Below are 20,617 nucleotides of genomic sequence, written 5' to 3'. Positions count from 1 at the left end.
TTCTAACCATCTAACTCTACTATATAGACTGGTGGGCTTCTAACCATCTAACTCTACTATATAGACTGGTGGGCTTCTAACCATCTAACTCTACTATATAGACTGGTGGGCTTCTAACCATCTAACTCTACTATATAGACTGGTGGGCTTCTAACCATCTAACTCTACTATATAGACTGGTGGGCTTCTAACCATCTAACTCTACTATATAGACTGGTGGGCTTCTAACCATCTAACTCTACTATATAGACTGGTGGGCTTCTAACCATCTAACTCTACTATATAGACTGGTGGGCTTCTAACCATCTAACTCTACTATATAGACTGGTGGGCTTCTAACCATCTAACTCTACTATATAGACTGGTGGGCTTCTAACCATCTAACTCTGCTATATAGACTGGTGGGCTTCTAACCATCTAACTCTACTATATAGACTGGTGGGCTTCTAACCATCTAACTCTACTATATAGACTGGTGGGCTTCTAACCATCTAACTCTACTATATAGACTGGTGGGCTTCTAACCATCTAACTCTACTATATAGACTGGTGGGCTTCTAACCATCTAACTCTACTATATAGACTGGTGGGCTTCTAACCATCTAACTCTACTATATAGACTGGTGGGCTTCTAACCATCTAACTCTACTATATAGACTGGTGGGCTTCTAACCATCTAACTCTACTATATAGACTGGTGGGCTTCTAACCATCTAACTCTACTATATAGACTGGTGGGCTTCTAACCATCTAACTCTGATATATAGACTGGTGGGCTTCTAACCATCTAACTCTACTATATAGACTGGTGGGCTTCTAACCATCTAACTCTACTATATAGACTGGTGGGCTTCTAACCATCTAACTCTACTATATAGACTGGTGGGCTTCTAACCATCTAACTCTACTATATAGACTGGTGGGCTTCTAACCATCTAACTCTACTATATAGACTGGTGGGCTTCTAACCATCTAACTCTACTATATAGACTGGTGGGCTTCTAACCATCTAACTCTGCTATATAGACTGGTGGGCTTCTAACCATCTAACTCTACTATATAGACTGGTGGGCTTCTAACCATCTAACTCTACTATATAGACTGGTGGGCTTCTAACCATCTAACTCTACTATATAGACTGGTGGGCTTCTAACCATCTAACTCTACTATATAGACTGGTGGGCTTCTAACCATCTAACTCTACTATATAGACTGGTGGGCTTCTAACCATCTAACTCTACTATATAGACTGGTGGGCTTCTAACCATCTAACTCTACTATATAGACTGGTGGGCTTCTAACCATCTAACTCTACTATATAGACTGGTGGGCTTCTAACCATCTAACTCTACTATATAGACTGGTGGGCTTCTAACCATCTAACTCTACTATATAGACTGGTGGGCTTCTAACCATCTAACTCTACTATATAGACTGGTGGGCTTCTAACCATCTAACTCTACTATATAGACTGGTGGGCTTCTAACCATCTAACTCTACTATATAGACTGGTGGGCTTCTAACCATCTAACTCTACTATATAGACTGGTGGGCTTCTAACCATCTAACTCTACTATATAGACTGGTGGGCTTCTAACCATCTAACTCTACTATATAGACTGGTGGGCTTCTAACCATCTAACTCTACTATATAGACTGGTGGGCTTCTAACCATCTAACTCTACTATATAGACTGGTGGGCTTCTAACCATCTAACTCTACTATATAGACTGGTGGGCTTCTAACCATCTAACTCTACTATATAGACTGGTGGGCTTCTAACCATCTAACTCTACTATATAGACTGGTGGGCTTCTAACCATCTAACTCTACTATATAGACTGGTGGGCTTCTAACCATCTAACTCTACTATATAGACTGGTGGGCTTCTAACCATCTAACTCTACTATATAGACTGGTGGGCTTCTAACCATCTAACTCTACTATATAGACTGGTGGGCTTCTAACCATCTAACTCTACTATATAGACTGGTGGGCTTCTAACCATCTAACTCTGATGTATAGACTGGTGGGCTTCTAACCATCTAACTCTACTATATAGACTGGTGGGCTTCTAACCATCTAACTCTACTATATAGACTGGTGGGCTTCTAACCATCTAACTCTACTATATAGACTGGTGGGCTTCTAACCATCTAACTCTACTATATAGACTGGTGGGCTTCTAACCATCTAACTCTGCTGTATAGACTGGTGGGCTTCTAACCATCTAACTCTACTATATAGACTGGTGGGCTTCTAACCATCTAACTCTACTATATAGACTGGTGGGCTTCTAACCATCTAACTCTACTATATAGACTGGTGGGCTTCTAACCATCTAACTCTACTATATAGACTGGTGGGCTTCTAACCATCTAACTCTACTATATAGACTGGTGGGCTTCTAACCATCTAACTCTGCTATATAGACTGGTGGGCTTCTAACCATCTAACTCTACTATATAGACTGGTGGGCTTCTAACCATCTAACTCTACTATATAGACTGGTGGGCTTCTAACCATCTAACTCTACTATATAGACTGGTGGGCTTCTAACCATCTAACTCTGCTATATAGACTGGTGGGCTTCTAACCATCTAACTCTACTATATAGACTGGTGGGCTTCTAACCATCTAACTCTACTATATAGACTGGTGGGCTTCTAACCATCTAACTCTACTATATAGACTGGTGGGCTTCTAACCATCTAACTCTACTATATAGACTGGTGGGCTTCTAACCATCTAACTCTACTATATAGACTGGTGGGCTTCTAACCATCTAACTCTGCTGTATAGACTGGTGGGCTTCTAACCATCTAACTCTACTATATAGACTGGTGGGCTTCTAACCATCTAACTCTACTATATAGACTGGTGGGCTTCTAACCATCTAACTCTGCTATATAGACTGGTGGGCTTCTAACCATCTAACTCTACTATATAGACTGGTGGGCTTCTAACCATCTAACTCTGCTATATAGACTGGTGGGCTTCTAACCATCTAACTCTGCTATATAGACTGGTGGGCTTCTAACCATCTAACTCTACTATATAGACTGGTGGGCTTCTAACCATCTAACTCTACTATATAGACTGGTGGGCTTCTAACCATCTAACTCTGCTATATAGACTGGTGGGCTTCTAACCATCTAACTCTACTATATAGACTGGTGGGCTTCTAACCATCTAACTCTACTATATAGACTGGTGGGCTTCTAACCATCTAACTCTACTATATAGACTGGTGGTCTTCTAACCATCTAACTCTACTATATAGACTGGTGGGCTTCTAACCATCTAACTCTACTATATAGACTGGTGGGCTTCTAACCATCTAACTCTACTATATAGACTGGTGGGCTTCTAACCATCTAACTCTACTATATAGACTGGTGGGCTTCTAACCATCTAACTCTACTATATAGACTGGTGGGCTTCTAACCATCTAACTCTACTATATAGACTGGTGGGCTTCTAACCATCTAACTCTACTATATAGACTGGTGGGCTTCTAACCATCTAACTCTGCTATATAGACTGGTGGGCTTCTAACCATCTAACTCTACTATATAGACTGGTGGGCTTCTAACCATCTAACTCTACTATATAGACTGGTGGGCTTCTAACCATCTAACTCTACTATATAGACTGGTGGGCTTCTAACCATCTAACTCTGCTATATAGACTGGTGGGCTTCTAACCATCTAACTCTACTATATAGACTGGTGGGCTTCTAACCATCTAACTCTACTATATAGACTGGTGGGCTTCTAACCATCTAACTCTACTATATAGACTTGTGGGCTTCTAACCATCTAACTTTGCTATATAGACTGGTGGTCTTCTAACCATCTAACTCTACTATATAGACTGTTGGGCTTCTAACCATCTAACTCTACTATATAGACTGGTGGGCTTCTAACCATCTAACTACTATATAGACTGGTGGGCTTCTAACCATCTTACTACTATATAGACTGGTGGTCTTCTAACCATCTAACTCTACTATATAGACTGGTGGGCTTCTAACCATCTAACTCTACTATATAGACTGGTGGGCTTCTAACCATCTAACTCTAATGTATAGACTGGTGGGCTTCTAACCATCTAACTCTACTATATAGACTGGTGGGCTTCTAACCATCTAACTCTACTATATAGACTGGTGGGCTTCTAACCATCTAACTCTACTATATAGACTGGTGGGCTTCTAACCATCTAACTCTACTATATAGACTGGTGGGCTTCTAACCATCTAACTCTGATGTATAGACTGGTGGGCTTCTAACCATCTAACTCTACTATATAGACTGGTGGGCTTCTAACCATCTAACTCTACTATATAGACTGGTGGGCTTCTAACCATCTAACTCTACTATATAGACTGGTGGGCTTCTAACCATCTAACTCTACTATATAGACTGGTGGGCTTCTAACCATCTAACTCTACTATATAGACTGGTGGGCTTCTAACCATCTAACTCTACTATATAGACTGGTGGGCTTCTAACCATCTAACTCTACTATATAGACTGGTGGGCTTCTAACCATCTAACTCTACTATATAGACTGGTGGGCTTCTAACCATCTAACTCTACTATATAGACTGGTGGGCTTCTAACCATCTAACTCTGCTTTATAGACTGGTGGGCTTCTAACCATCTAACTCTACTATATAGACTGGTGGGCTTCTAACCATCTAACTCTGCTATATAGACTGGTGGGCTTCTAACCATCTAACTCTACTATATAGACTGGTGGGCTTCTAACCATCTAACTCTACTATATAGACTGGTGGGCTTCTAACCATCTAACTCTACTATATAGACTGGTGGGCTTCTAACCATCTAACTCTACTATATAGACTGGTGGGCTTCTAACCATCTAACTCTACTATATAGACTGGTGGGCTTCTAACCATCTAACTCTACTATATAGACTGGTGGGCTTCTAACCATCTAACTCTACTATATAGACTGGTGGGCTTCTAACCATCTAACTCTACTATATAGACTGGTGGGCTTCTAACCATCTAACTCTACTATATAGACTGGTGGGCTTCTAACCATCTAACTCTGGTGTACAGACTGGTGGGCTTCTAACCATCTAACTCTACTATATAGACTGGTGGGCTTCTAACCATCTAACTCTACTATATAGACTGGTGGGCTTCTAACCATCTAACTCTACTATATAGACTGGTGGGCTTCTAACCATCTAACTCTACTATATAGACTGGTGGGCTTCTAACCATCTAACTCTGCTATATAGACTGGTGGGCTTCTAACCATCTAACTCTACTATATAGACTGGTGGGCTTCTAACCATCTAACTCTACTATATAGACTGGTGGGCTTCTAACCATCTAACTCTACTATATAGACTGGTGGGCTTCTAACCATCTAACTCTACTATATAGACTGGTGGGCTTCTAACCATCTAACTCTACTATATAGACTGGTGGGCTTCTAACCATCTAACTCTGCTATATAGACTGGTGGGCTTCTAACCATCTAACTCTGCTATATAGACTGGTGGGCTTCTAACCATCTAACTCTACTATATAGACTGGTGGGCTTCTAACCATCTAACTCTACTATATAGACTGGTGGGCTTCTAACCATCTAACTCTACTATATAGACTGGTGGGCTTCTAACCATCTAACTCTGCTATATAGACTGGTGGGCTTCTAACCATCTAACTCTACTATATAGACTGGTGGGCTTCTAACCATCTAACTCTACTATATAGACTGGTGGGCTTCTAACCATCTAACTCTACTATATAGACTGGTGGGCTTCTAACCATCTAACTCTACTATATAGACTGGTGGGCTTCTAACCATCTAACTCTACTATATAGACTGGTGGGCTTCTAACCATCTAACTCTACTATATAGACTGGTGGGCTTCTAACCATTTTACTCTGATGTATAGACTGGTGGGATTCTAACCATCTAACTCTACTATATAGACTGGTGGGCTTCTAACCATCTAACTCTGCTATATAGACTGGTGGGCTTCTAACCATCTAACTCTACTATATAGACTGGTGGGCTTCTAACCATCTAACTCTGCTATATAGACTGGTGGGCTTCTAACCATCTAACTCTACTATATAGACTGGTGGGCTTCTAACCATCTAACTCTGCTATATAGACTGGTGGGCTTCTAACCATCTAACTCTACTATATAGACTGGTGGGCTTCTAACCATCTAACTCTGCTATATAGACTGGTGGGCTTCTAACCATCTAACTCTGCTATATAGACTGGTGGGCTTCTAACCATCTAACTCTACTATATAGACTGGTGGGCTTCTAACCATCTAACTCTGCTATATAGACTGGTGGGCTTCTAACCATCTAACTCTACTATATAGACTGGTGGGCTTCTAACCATCTAACTCTGCTATATAGACTGGTGGGCTTCTAACCATCTAACTCTACTATATAGACTGGTGGGCTTCTAACCATCTAACTCTACTATATAGACTGGTGGGCTTCTAACCATCTAACTCTACTATATAGACTGGTGGGCTTCTAACCATCTAACTCTACTATATAGACTGGTGGGCTTCTAACCATCTAACTCTACTATATAGACTGGTGGGCTTCTAACCATCTAACTCTACTATATAGACTGGTGGGCTTCTAACCATCTAACTCTGCTATATAGACTGGTGGGCTTCTAACCATCTAACTCTGCTATATAGACTGGTGGGCTTCTAACCATCTAACTCTACTTTATAGACTGTTGGGCTTCTAACCATCTAACTCTACTATATAGACTGGTGGGCTTCTAACCATCTAACTCTGCTATATAGACTGGTGGGCTTCTAACCATCTAACTCTACTATATAGACTGGTGGGCTTCTAACCATCTAACTCTACTATATAGACTGGTGGGCTTCTAACCATCTAACTCTACTATATAGACTGGTGGGCTTCTAACCATCTAACTCTACTATATAGACTGGTGGGCTTCTAACCATCTAACTCTACTATATAGACTGGTGGGCTTCTAACCATCTAACTCTACTATATAGACTGGTGGGCTTCTAACCATCTAACTCTACTATATAGACTGGTGGGCTTCTAACCATCTAACTCTACTATATAGACTGGTGGGCTTCTAACCATCTAACTCTGCTATATAGACTGGTGGGCTTCTAACCATCTAACTCTACTATATAGACTGGTGGGCTTCTAACCATCTAACTCTGATGTATAGACTGGTGGGCTTCTAACCATCTAACTCTACTATATAGACTGGTGGGCTTCTAACCATCTAACTCTGCTATATAGACTGGTGGGCTTCTAACCATCTAACTCTACTATATAGACTGGTGGGCTTCTAACCATCTAACTCTACTATATAGACTGGTGGGCTTCTAACCATCTAACTCTACTATATAGACTGGTGGGCTTCTAACCATCTAACTCTGCTATATAGACTGGTGGGCTTCTAACCATCTAACTCTACTATATAGACTGGTGGGCTTCTAACCATCTAACTCTACTATATAGACTGGTGGGCTTCTAACCATCTAACTCTACTATATAGACTGGTGGGCTTCTAACCATCTAACTCTACTATATAGACTGGTGGGCTTCTAACCATCTAACTCTACTATATAGACTGGTGGGCTTCTAACCATCTAACTCTACTATATAGACTGGTGGGCTTCTAACCATCTAACTCTACTATATAGACTGGTGGGCTTCTAACCATCTAACTCTACTATATAGACTGGTGGGCTTCTAACCATCTAACTCTACTATATAGACTGGTGGGCTTCTAACCATCTAACTCTACTATATAGACTGGTGGGCTTCTAACCATCTAACTCTACTATATAGACTGGTGGGCTTCTAACCATCTAACTCTACTATATAGACTGGTGGGCTTCTAACCATCTAACTCTACTATATAGACTGGTGGGCTTCTAACCATCTAACTCTACTATATAGACTGGTGGGCTTCTAACCATCTAACTCTGCTGTATAGACTGGTGGGCTTCTAACCATCTAACTCTACTATATAGACTGGTGGGCTTCTAACCATCTAACTCTACTATATAGACTGGTGGGCTTCTAACCATCTAACTCTACTATATAGACTGGTGGGCTTCTAACCATCTAACTCTACTATATAGACTGGTGGGCTTCTAACCATCTAACTCTACTATATAGACTGGTGGGCTTCTAACCATCTAACTCTACTATATAGACTGGTGGGCTTCTAACCATCTAACTCTGCTTTATAGACTGGTGGGCTTCTAACCATCTAACTCTACTATATAGACTGGTGGGCTTCTAACCATCTAACTCTGCTATATAGACTGGTGGGCTTCTAACCATCTAACTCTACTATATAGACTGGTGGGCTTCTAACCATCTAACTCTGCTATATAGACTGGTGGGCTTCTAACCATCTAACTCTACTATATAGACTGGTGGGCTTCTAACCATCTAACTCTACTATATAGACTGGTGGGCTTCTAACCATCTAACTCTACTATATAGACTGGTGGGCTTCTAACCATCTAACTCTACTATATAGACTGGTGGGCTTCTAACCATCTAACTCTACTATATAGACTGGTGGGCTTCTAACCATCTAACTCTGCTATATAGACTGGTGGGCTTCTAACCATCTAACTCTGCTATATAGACTGGTGGGCTTCTAACCATCTAACTCTACTATATAGACTGGTGGGCTTCTAACCATCTAACTCTGCTATATAGACTGGTGGGCTTCTAACCATCTAACTCTACTATATAGACTGGTGGGCTTCTAACCATCTAACTCTGCTATATAGACTGGTGGGCTTCTAACCATCTAACTCTACTATATAGACTGGTGGGCTTCTAACCATCTAACTCTACTATATAGACTGGTGGGCTTCTAACCATCTAACTCTACTATATAGACTGGTGGGCTTCTAACCATCTAACTCTACTATATAGACTGGTGGGCTTCTAACCATCTAACTCTACTATATAGACTGGTGGGCTTCTAACCATCTAACTCTACTATATAGACTGGTGGGCTTCTAACCATCTAACTCTACTATATAGACTGGTGGGCTTCTAACCATCTAACTCTACTATATAGACTGGTGGGCTTCTAACCATCTAACTCTACTATATAGACTGGTGGGCTTCTAACCATCTAACTCTACTATATAGACTGGTGGGCTTCTAACCATCTAACTCTACTATATAGACTGGTGGGCTTCTAACCATCTAACTCTACTATATAGACTGGTGGGCTTCTAACCATCTAACTCTGCTATATAGACTGGTGGGCTTCTAACCATCTAACTCTACTATATAGACTGGTGGGCTTCTAACCATCTAACTCTACTATATAGACTGGTGGGCTTCTAACCATCTAACTCTACTATATAGACTGGTGGGCTTCTAACCATCTAACTCTACTATATAGACTGGTGGGCTTCTAACCATCTAACTCTACTATATAGACTGGTGGGCTTCTAACCATCTAACTCTACTATATAGACTGGTGGGCTTCTAACCATCTAACTCTACTATATAGACTGGTGGGCTTCTAACCATCTAACTCTACTATATAGACTGGTGGGCTTCTAACCATCTAACTCTACTATATAGACTGGTGGGCTTCTAACCATCTAACTCTGCTGTATAGACTGGTGGGCTTCTAACCATCTAACTCTACTATATAGACTGGTGGGCTTCTAACCATCTAACTCTACTATATAGACTGGTGGGCTTCTAACCATCTAACTCTACTATATAGACTGGTGGGCTTCTAACCATCTAACTCTACTATATAGACTGGTGGGCTTCTAACCATCTAACTCTACTATATAGACTGGTGGGCTTCTAACCATCTAACTCTACTATATAGACTGGTGGGCTTCTAACCATCTAACTCTGCTTTATAGACTGGTGGGCTTCGAACCATCTAACTCTACTATATAGACTGGTGGGCTTCTAACCATCTAACTCTGCTATATAGACTGGTGGGCTTCTAACCATCTAACTCTACTATATAGACTGGTGGGCTTCTAACCATCTAACTCTGCTTTATAGACTGGTGGGCTTCTAACCATCTAACTCTACTATATAGACTGGTGGGCTTCTAACCATCTAACTCTACTATATAGACTGGTGGGCTTCTAACCATCTAACTCTGCTATATAGACTGGTGGGCTTCTAACCATCTAACTCTACTATATAGACTGGTGGGCTTCTAACCATCTAACTCTACTATATAGACTGGTGGGCTTCTAACCATCTAACTCTGATATATAGACTGGTGGGCTTCTAACCATCTAACTCTACTATATAGACTGGTGGGCTTCTAACCATCTAACTCTACTATATAGACTGGTGGGCTTCTAACCATCTAACTCTGCTTTATAGACTGGTGGGCTTCTAACCATCTAACTCTACTATATAGACTGGTGGGCTTCTAACCATCTAACTCTACTATATAGACTGGTGGGCTTCTAACCATCTAACTCTACTTGATAGACTGGTGGGCTTCTAACCATCTAACTCTACTATATAGACTGGTGGGCTTCTAACCATCTAACTCTACTATATAGACTGGTGGGCTTCTAACCATCTAACTCTACTATATAGACTGGTGGGCTTCTAACCATCTAACTCTACTATATAGACTGGTGGGCTTCTAACCATCTAACTCTACTATATAGACTGGTGGGCTTCTAACCATCTAACTCTACTATATAGACTGGTGGGCTTCTAACCATCTAACTCTACTATATAGACTGGTGGGCTTCTAACCATCTAACTCTACTATATAGACTGGTGGGCTTCTAACCATCTAACTCTACTATATAGACTGGTGGGCTTCTAACCATCTAACTCTACTATATAGACTGGTGGGCTTCTAACCATCTAACTCTGCTGTATAGACTGGTGGGCTTCTAACCATCTAACTCTACTATATAGACTGGTGGGCTTCTAACCATCTAACTCTACTATATAGACTGGTGGGCTTCTAACCATCTAACTCTACTATATAGACTGGTGGGCTTCTAACCATCTAACTCTACTATATAGACTGGTGGGCTTCTAACCATCTAACTCTGGTGTATAGACTGGTGGGCTTCTAACCATCTAACTCTACTATATAGACTGGTGGGCTTCTAACCATCTAACTCTACTATATAGACTGGTGGGCTTCTAACCATCTAACTCTACTATATAGACTGGTGGGCTTCTAACCATCTAACTCTACTATATAGACTGGTGGGCTTCTAACCATCTAACTCTACTATATAGACTGGTGGGCTTCTAACCATCTAACTCTACTATATAGACTGGTGGGCTTCTAACCATCTAACTCTACTATATAGACTGGTGGGCTTCTAACCATCTAACTCTACTATATAGACTGGTGGGCTTCTAACCATCTAACTCTACTATATAGACTGGTGGGCTTCTAACCATCTAACTCTGCTTTATAGACTGGTGGGCTTCTAACCATCTAACTCTACTATATAGACTGGTGGGCTTCTAACCATCTAACTCTACTATATAGACTGGTGGGCTTCTAACCATCTAACTCTGCTATATAGACTGGTGGGCTTCTAACCATCTAACTCTACTATATAGACTGGTGGGCTTCTAACCATCTAACTCTACTATATAGACTGGTGGGCTTCTAACCATCTAACTCTGCTATATAGACTGGTGGGCTTCTAACCATCTAACTCTGCTATATAGACTGGTGGGCTTCTAACCATCTAACTCTACTATATAGACTGGTGGGCTTCTAACCATCTAACTCTACTATATAGACTGGTGGGCTTCTAACCATCTAACTCTACTATATAGACTGGTGGGCTTCTAACCATCTAACTCTGCTATATAGACTGGTGGGCTTCTAACCATCTAACTCTGCTGTATAGACTGGTGGGCTTCTAACCATCTAACTCTACTATATAGACTGGTGGGCTTCTAACCATCTAACTCTACTATATAGACTGGTGGGCTTCTAACCATCTAACTCTGATGTATAGACTGGTGGGCTTCTAACCATCTAACTCTACTATATAGACTGGTGGGCTTCTAACCATCTAACTCTACTATATAGACTGGTGGGCTTCTAACCATCTAACTCTACTATATAGACTGGTGGGCTTCTAACCATCTAACTCTACTATATAGACTGGTGGGCTTCTAACCATCTAACTCTACTATATAGACTGGTGGGCTTCTAACCATCTAACTCTACTATATAGACTGGTGGGCTTCTAACCATCTAACTCTACTAGATAGACTGGTGGGCTTCTAACCATCTAACTCTACTATATAGACTGGTGGGCTTCTAACCATCTAACTCTACTATATAGACTGGTGGGCTTCTAACCATCTTACTCTACTATATAGACTGGTGGGCTTCTAACCATCTAACTCTGATGTATAGACTGGTGGGCTTCTAACCATCTAACTCTGCTATATAGACTGGTGGGCTTCTAACCATCTAACTCTACTTTATAGACTGGTGGGCTTCTAACCATCTAACTCTGCTATATAGACTGGTGGGCTTCTAACCATCTAACTCTGCTATATAGACTGGTGGGCTTCTAACCATCTAACTCTGCTATATAGACTGGTGGGCTTCTAACCATCTAACTCTACTATATAGACTGGTGGGCTTCTAACCATCTAACTCTGCTATATAGACTGGTGGGCTTCTAACCATCTAACTTTGCTATATAGACTGGTGGTCTTCTAACCATCTATCTCTACTATATAGACTGGTGGGCTTCTAACCATCTAACTCTACTATATAGACTGGTGGGCTTCTAACCATCCAACTACTATATAGACTGGTGGGCTTCTAACCATCTTACTCTACTATATAGACTGGTGGTCTTCTAACCATCTAACTCTACTATATAGACTGGTGGGCTTCTAACCATCTAACTCTACTATATAGACTGGTGGGCTTCTAACCATTTTACTCTGATGTATAGACTGGTGGGCTTCTAACCATCTAACTCTACTATATAGACTGGTGGGCTTCTAACCATCTAACTCTATTATATAGACTGGTGGGCTTCTAACCATCTAACTCTACTATATAGACTGGTGGGCTTCTAACCATCTAACTCTACTCTATAGACTGGTGGGCTTCTAACCATCTAACTCTGATGTATAGACTGGTGGGCTTCTAACCATCTAACTCTACTATATAGACTGGTGGGCTTCTAACCATCTAACTCTACTATATAGACTGGTGGGCTTCTAACCATCTAACTCTACTATATAGACTGGTGGGCTTCTAACCATCTAACTCTACTATATAGACTGGTGGGCTTCTAACCATCTAACTCTACTATATAGACTGGTGGGCTTCTAACCATCTAACTCTACTATATAGACTGGTGGGCTTCTAACCATCTAACTCTACTATATAGACTGGTGGGCTTCTAACCATCTAACTCCACTATATAGACTGGTGGGCTTCTAACCATCTAACTCCACTATATAGACTGGTGGGCTTCTAACCATCTAACTCTACTTTATAGACTGTTGGGCTTCTAACCATCTAACTCTACTATATAGACTGGTGGGCTTCTAACCATCTAACTCTACTATATAGACTGGTGGGCTTCTAACCATCTAACTCTACTATATAGACTGGTGGGCTTCTAACCATCTAACTCTACTATATAGACTGGTGGGCTTCTAACCATCTAACTCTACTATATAGACTGGTGGGCTTCTAACCATCTAACTCTACTATATAGACTGGTGGGCTTCTAACCATCTAACTCTACTATATAGACTGGTGGGCTTCTAACCATCTAACTCTACTATATAGACTGGTGGGCTTCTAACCATCTAACTCTACTATATAGACTGGTGGGCTTCTAACCATCTAACTCTACTATATAGACTGGTGGGCTTCTAACCATCTAACTCTACTATATAGACTGGTGGGCTTCTAACCATCTAACTCTGATGTATAGACTGGTGGGCTTCTAACCATCTAACTCTACTATATAGACTGGTGGGCTTCTAACCATCTAACTCTGCTATATAGACTGGTGGGCTTCTAACCATCTAACTCTACTATATAGACTGGTGGGCTTCTAACCATCTAACTCTACTATATAGACTGGTGGGCTTCTAACCATCTAACTCTGCTATATAGACTGGTGGGCTTCTAACCATCTAACTCTACTATATAGACTGGTGGGCTTCTAACCATCTAACTCTACTATATAGACTGGTGGGCTTCTAACCATCTAACTCTACTATATAGACTGGTGGGCTTCTAACCATCTAACTCTACTATATAGACTGGTGGGCTTCTAACCATCTAACTCTGCTGTATAGACTGGTGGGCTTCTAACCATCTAACTCTACTATATAGACTGGTGGGCTTCTAACCATCTAACTCTGCTATATAGACTGGTGGGCTTCTAACCATCTAACTCTACTATATAGACTGGTGGGCTTCTAACCATCTAACTCTGCTATATAGACTGGTGGGCTTCTAACCATCTAACTCTACTATATAGACTGGTGGGCTTCTAACCATCTAACTCTGCTATATAGACTGGTGGGCTTCTAACCATCTAACTCTACTATATAGACTGGTGGGCTTCTAACCATCTAACTCTACTATATAGACTGGTGGGCTTCTAACCATCTAACTCTACTATATAGACTGGTGGGCTTCTAACCATCTAACTCTACTATATAGACTGGTGGGCTTCTAACCATCTAACTCTACTATATAGACTGGTGGGCTTCTAACCATCTAACTCTACTATATAGACTGGTGGGCTTCTAACCATCTAACTCTGATGTATAGACTGGTGGGCTTCTAACCATCTAACTCTACTATATAGACTGGTGGGCTTCTAACCATCTAACTCTGATGTATAGACTGGTGGGCTTCTAACCATCTAACTCTACTATATAGACTGGTGGGCTTCTAACCATCTAACTCTACTATATAGACTGGTGGGCTTCTAACCATCTAACTCTACTATATAGACTGGTGGGCTTCTAACCATCTAACTCTGCTATATAGACTGGTGGGCTTCTAACCATCTAACTCTACTATATAGACTGGTGGGCTTCTAACCATCTAACTCTGCTATATAGACTGGTGGGCTTCTAACCATCTAACTCTACTATATAGACTGGTGGGCTTCTAACCATCTAACTCTACTATATAGACTGGTGGGCTTCTAACCATCTAACTCTACTATATAGACTGGTGGGCTTCTAACCATCTAACTCTACTATATAGACTGGTGGGCTTCTAACCATCTAACTCTACTATATAGACTGGTGGGCTTCTAACCATCTAACTCTACTATATAGACTGGTGGGCTTCTAACCATCTAACTCTACTATATAGACTGGTGGGCTTCTAACCATCTAACTCTACTATATAGACTGGTGGGCTTCTAACCATCTAACTCTACTATATAGACTGGTGGGCTTCTAACCATCTAACTCTACTATATAGACTGGTGGGCTTCTAACCATCTAACTCTACTATATAGACTGGTGGGCTTCTAACCATCTAACTCTGCTGTATAGACTGGTGGGCTTCTAACCATCTAACTCTACTATATAGACTGGTGGGCTTCTAACCATCTAACTCTACTATATAGACTGGTGGGCTTCTAACCATCTAACTCTACTATATAGACTGGTGGGCTTCTAACCATCTAACTCTACTATATAGACTGGTGGGCTTCTAACCATCTAACTCTACTATATAGACTGGTGGGCTTCTAACCATCTAACTCTGCTATATAGACTGGTGGGCTTCTAACCATCTAACTCTACTATATAGACTGGTGGGCTTCTAACCATCTAACTCTACTATATAGACTGGTGGGCTTCTAACCATCTAACTCTACTATATAGACTGGTGGGCTTCTAACCATCTAACTCTACTATATAGACTGGTGGGCTTCTAACCATCTAACTCTACTATATAGACTGGTGGGCTTCTAACCATCTAACTCTACTATATAGACTGGTGGGCTTCTAACCATCTTACTCTGCTATATAGACTGGTGGGCTTCTAACCATCTAACTCTACTATATAGACTGGTGGGCTTCTAACCATCTAACTCTGCTATATAGACTGGTGGGCTTCTAACCATCTAACTCTACTATATAGACTGGTGGGCTTCTAACCATCTAACTCTGCTATATAGACTGGTGGGCTTCTAACCATCTAACTCTACTATATAGACTGGTGGGCTTCTAACCATCTAACTCTGCTATATAGACTGGTGGGCTTCTAACCATCTAACTCTACTATATAGACTGGTGGGCTTCTAACCATCTAACTCTGCTATATAGACTGGTGGGCTTCTAACCATCTAACTCTACTATATAGACTGGTGGGCTTCTAACCATCTAACTCTACTATATAGACTGGTGGGCTTCTAACCATCTAACTCTACTATATAGACTGGTGGGCTTCTAACCATCTAACTCTACTATATAGACTGGTGGGCTTCTAACCATCTAACTCTACTATATAGACTGGTGGGCTTCTAACCATCTAACTCTACTATATAGACTGGTGGGCTTCTAACCATCTAACTCTACTATATAGACTGGTGGGCTTCTAACCATCTAACTCTGCTTTATAGACTGGTGGGCTTCGAACCATCTAACTCTACTATATAGACTGGTGGGCTTCTAACCATCTAACTCTGCTATATAGACTGGTGGGCTTCTAACCATCTAACTCTACTATATAGACTGGTGGGCTTCTAACCATCTAACTCTACTATATAGACTGGTGGGCTTCTAACCATCTAACTCTACTATATAGACTGGTGGGCTTCTAACCATCTAACTCTACTATATAGACTGGTGGGCTTCTAACCATCTAACTCTACTATATAGACTGGTGGGCTTCTAACCATCCAACTACTATATAGACTGGTGGGCTTCTAACCATCTTACTACTATATAGACTGGTGGTCTTCTAACCATCTAACTCTACTATATAGACTGGTGGGCTTCTAACCATCTAACTCTACTATATAGACTGGTGGGCTTCTAACCATTTTACTCTGATGTATAGACTGGTGGGCTTCTAACCATCTAACTCTACTATATAGACTGGTGGGCTTCTAACCATCTAACTCTACTATATAGACTGGTGGGCTTCTAACCATCTAACTCTACTATATAGACTGGTGGGCTTCTAACCATCTAACTCTACTCTATAGACTGGTGGGCTTCTAACCATCTAACTCTGATGTATAGACTGGTGGGCTTCTAACCATCTAACTCTACTATATAGACTGGTGGGCTTCTAACCATCTAACTCTACTATATAGACTGGTGGGCTTCTAACCATCTAACTCTACTATATAGACTGGTGGGCTTCTAACCATCTAACTCTACTATATAGACTGGTGGGCTTCTAACCATCTAACTCTACTATATAGACTGGTGGGCTTCTAACCATCTAACTCTACTATATAGACTGGTGGGCTTCTAACCATCTAACTCTACTATATAGACTGGTGGGCTTCTAACCATCTAACTCTACTTTATAGACTGGTGGGCTTCTAACCATCTAACTCTGCTATATAGACTGGTGGGCTTCTAACCATCTAACTCTGCTTTATAGACTGTTGGGCTTCGAACCATCTAACTCTACTATATAGACTGGTGGGCTTCTAACCATCTAACTCTGCTATATAGACTGGTGGGCTTCTAACCATCTAACTCTACTATATAGACTGGTGGGCTTCTAACCATCTAACTCTGCTATATAGACTGGTGGGCTTCTAACCATCTAACTCTACTATATAGACTGGTGGGCTTCTAACCATCTAACTCTACTATATAGACTGGTGGGCTTCTAACCATCTAACTCTACTATATAGACTGGTGGGCTTCTAACCATCTAACTCTACTATATAGACTGGTGGGCTTCTAACCATCTAACTCTACTATATAGACTGGTGGGCTTCTAACCATCTAACTCTAATATATAGACTGGTGGGCTTCTAACCATCTAACTCTACTGTATAGACTGGTGGGCTTCTAACCATCTAACTCTACTATATAGACTGGTGGGCTTCTAACCATCTAACTCTGCTATATAGACTGGTGGGCTTCTAACCATCTAACTCTACTATATAGACTGGTGGGCTTCTAACCATCTAACTCTGCTATATAGACTGGTGGGCTTCTAACCATCTAACTCTACTATATAGACTGGTGGGCTTCTAACCATCTAACTCTGCTATATAGACTGGTGGGCTTCTAACCATCTAACTCTACTATATAGACTGGTGGGCTTCTAACCATCTAACTCTGCTATATAGACTGGTGGGCTTCTAACCATCTAACTCTGCTGTATAGACTGGTGGGCTTCTAACCATCTAACTCTACTATATAGACTGGTGGGCTTCTAACCATCTAACTCTACTATATAGACTGGTGGGCTTCTAACCATCTAACTCTACTATATAGACTGGTGGGCTTCTAACCATCTAACTCTACTATATAGACTGGTGGGCTTCTAACCATCTAACTCTACTATATAGACTGGTGGGCTTCTAACCATCTAACTCTACTATATAGACTGGTGGGCTTCTAACCATCTAACTCTACTATATAGACTGGTGGGCTTCTAACCATCTAACTCTACTATATAGACTGGTGGGCTTCTAACCATCTAACTCTACTATATAGACTGGTGGGCTTCTAACCATCTAACTCTACTATATAGACTGGTGGGCTTCTAACCATCTAACTCTGATGTATAGACTGGTGGGCTTCTAACCATCTAACTCTACTATATAGACTGGTGGGCTTCTAACCATCTAACTCTGCTTTATAGACTGGTGGGCTTCTAACCATCTAACTCTACTATATAGACTGGTGGGCTTCTAACCATCTAACTCTGCTATATAGACTGGTGGGCTTCTAACCATCTAACTCTACTATATAGACTGGTGGGCTTCTAACCATCTAACTCTACTATATAGACTGGTGGGCTTCTAACCATCTAACTACTATATAGACTGGTGGGCTTCTAACCATCTAACTCTACTATATAGACTGGTGGTCTTCTAACCATCTAACTCTACTATATAGACTGGTGGGCTTCTAACCATCTAACTCTACTATATAGACTGGTGGGCTTCTAACCATCTAACTCTACTTTATAGACTGGTGGGCTTCTAACCATCTAACTCTACTATATAGACTGGTGGGCTTCTAACCATCTAACTCTGCTATATAGACTGGTGGGCTTCTAACCATCTAACTCTACTATATAGACTGGTGGGCTTCTAACCATCTAACTCTGCTATATAGACTGGTGGGCTTCTAACCATCTAACTCTAATATTTTGACTGGTGGGCTTCTAACCATCTAACTCTGCTATATAGACTGGTGGGCTTCTAACCATCTAACTCTACTATATAGACTGGTGGGCTTCTAACCATCTAACTCTGCTATATAGACTGGTGGGCTTCTAACCATCTAACTCTGCTATATAGACTGGTGGGCTTCTAACCATCTAACTCTACTATATAGACTGGTGGGCTTCTAACCATCTAACTCTACTATATAGACTGGTGGGCTTCTAACCATCTAACTCTACTATATAGACTGGTGGGCTTCTAACCATCTAACTCTGCTATATAGACTGGTGGGCTTCTAACCATCTAACTCTACTATATAGACTGGTGGGCTTCTAACCATCTAACTCTACTATATAGACTGGTGGGCTTCTAACCATCTAACTCTACTATATAGACTGGTGGGCTTCTAACCATCTAACTCTACTATATAGACTGGTGGGCTTCTAACCATCTAACTCTACTATATAGACTGGTGGGCTTCTAACCATCTAACTCTACTATATAGACTGGTGGGCTTCTAACCATCTAACTCTACTATATAGACTGGTGGGCTTCTAACCATCTAACTCTACTATATAGACTGGTGGGCTTCTAACCATCTAACTCTACTATATAGACTGGTGGGCTTCTAACCATCTAACTCTGATGTATAGACTGGTGGGCTTCTAACCATCTAACTCTACTATATAGACTGGTGGGCTTCTAACCATCTAACTCTACTATATAGACTGGTGGGCTTCTAACCATCTAACTCTACTATATAGACTGGTGGGCTTCTAACCATCTAACTCTACTTTATAGACTGGTGGGCTTCTAACCATCTAACTCTGCTGTATAGACTGGTGGGCTTCTAACCATCTAACTCTACTATATAGACTGGTGGGCTTCTAACCATCTAACTCTACTATATAGACTGGTGGGCTTCTAACCATCTAACTCTACTATATAGACTGGTGGGCTTCTAACCATCTAACTCTACTATATAGACTGGTGGGCTTCTAACCATCTAACTCTACTATATAGACTGGTGGGCTTCTAACCATCTAACTCTACTATATAGACTGGTGGGCTTCTAACCATCTAACTCTACTATATAGACTGGTGGGCTTCTAACCATCTAACTCTGATATATAGACTGGTGGGCTTCTAACCATCTAACTCTACTATATAGACTGGTGGGCTTCTAACCATCTAACTCTGC

At 41.1% G+C, this 20,617-nt stretch overlaps 1 protein-coding gene across 1 annotated transcript in view; it reads left to right on the top strand.

Annotated features, from left to right (window-relative positions):
* Positions 1–20,617, top strand: part of LOC106612219 (BTB/POZ domain-containing protein KCTD16) — a 115,776-nt gene that overhangs the window by 61,310 nt on the left and 33,849 nt on the right. The window lies entirely within an intron of this gene.

This window comes from Salmo salar, chromosome ssa09, assembly GCF_905237065.1.
Source record: "Salmo salar chromosome ssa09, Ssal_v3.1, whole genome shotgun sequence".
Classification (NCBI taxonomy): domain Eukaryota; kingdom Metazoa; phylum Chordata; class Actinopteri; order Salmoniformes; family Salmonidae; genus Salmo; species Salmo salar.
This window is presented reverse-complemented; position numbering and strand designations above follow the sequence as displayed.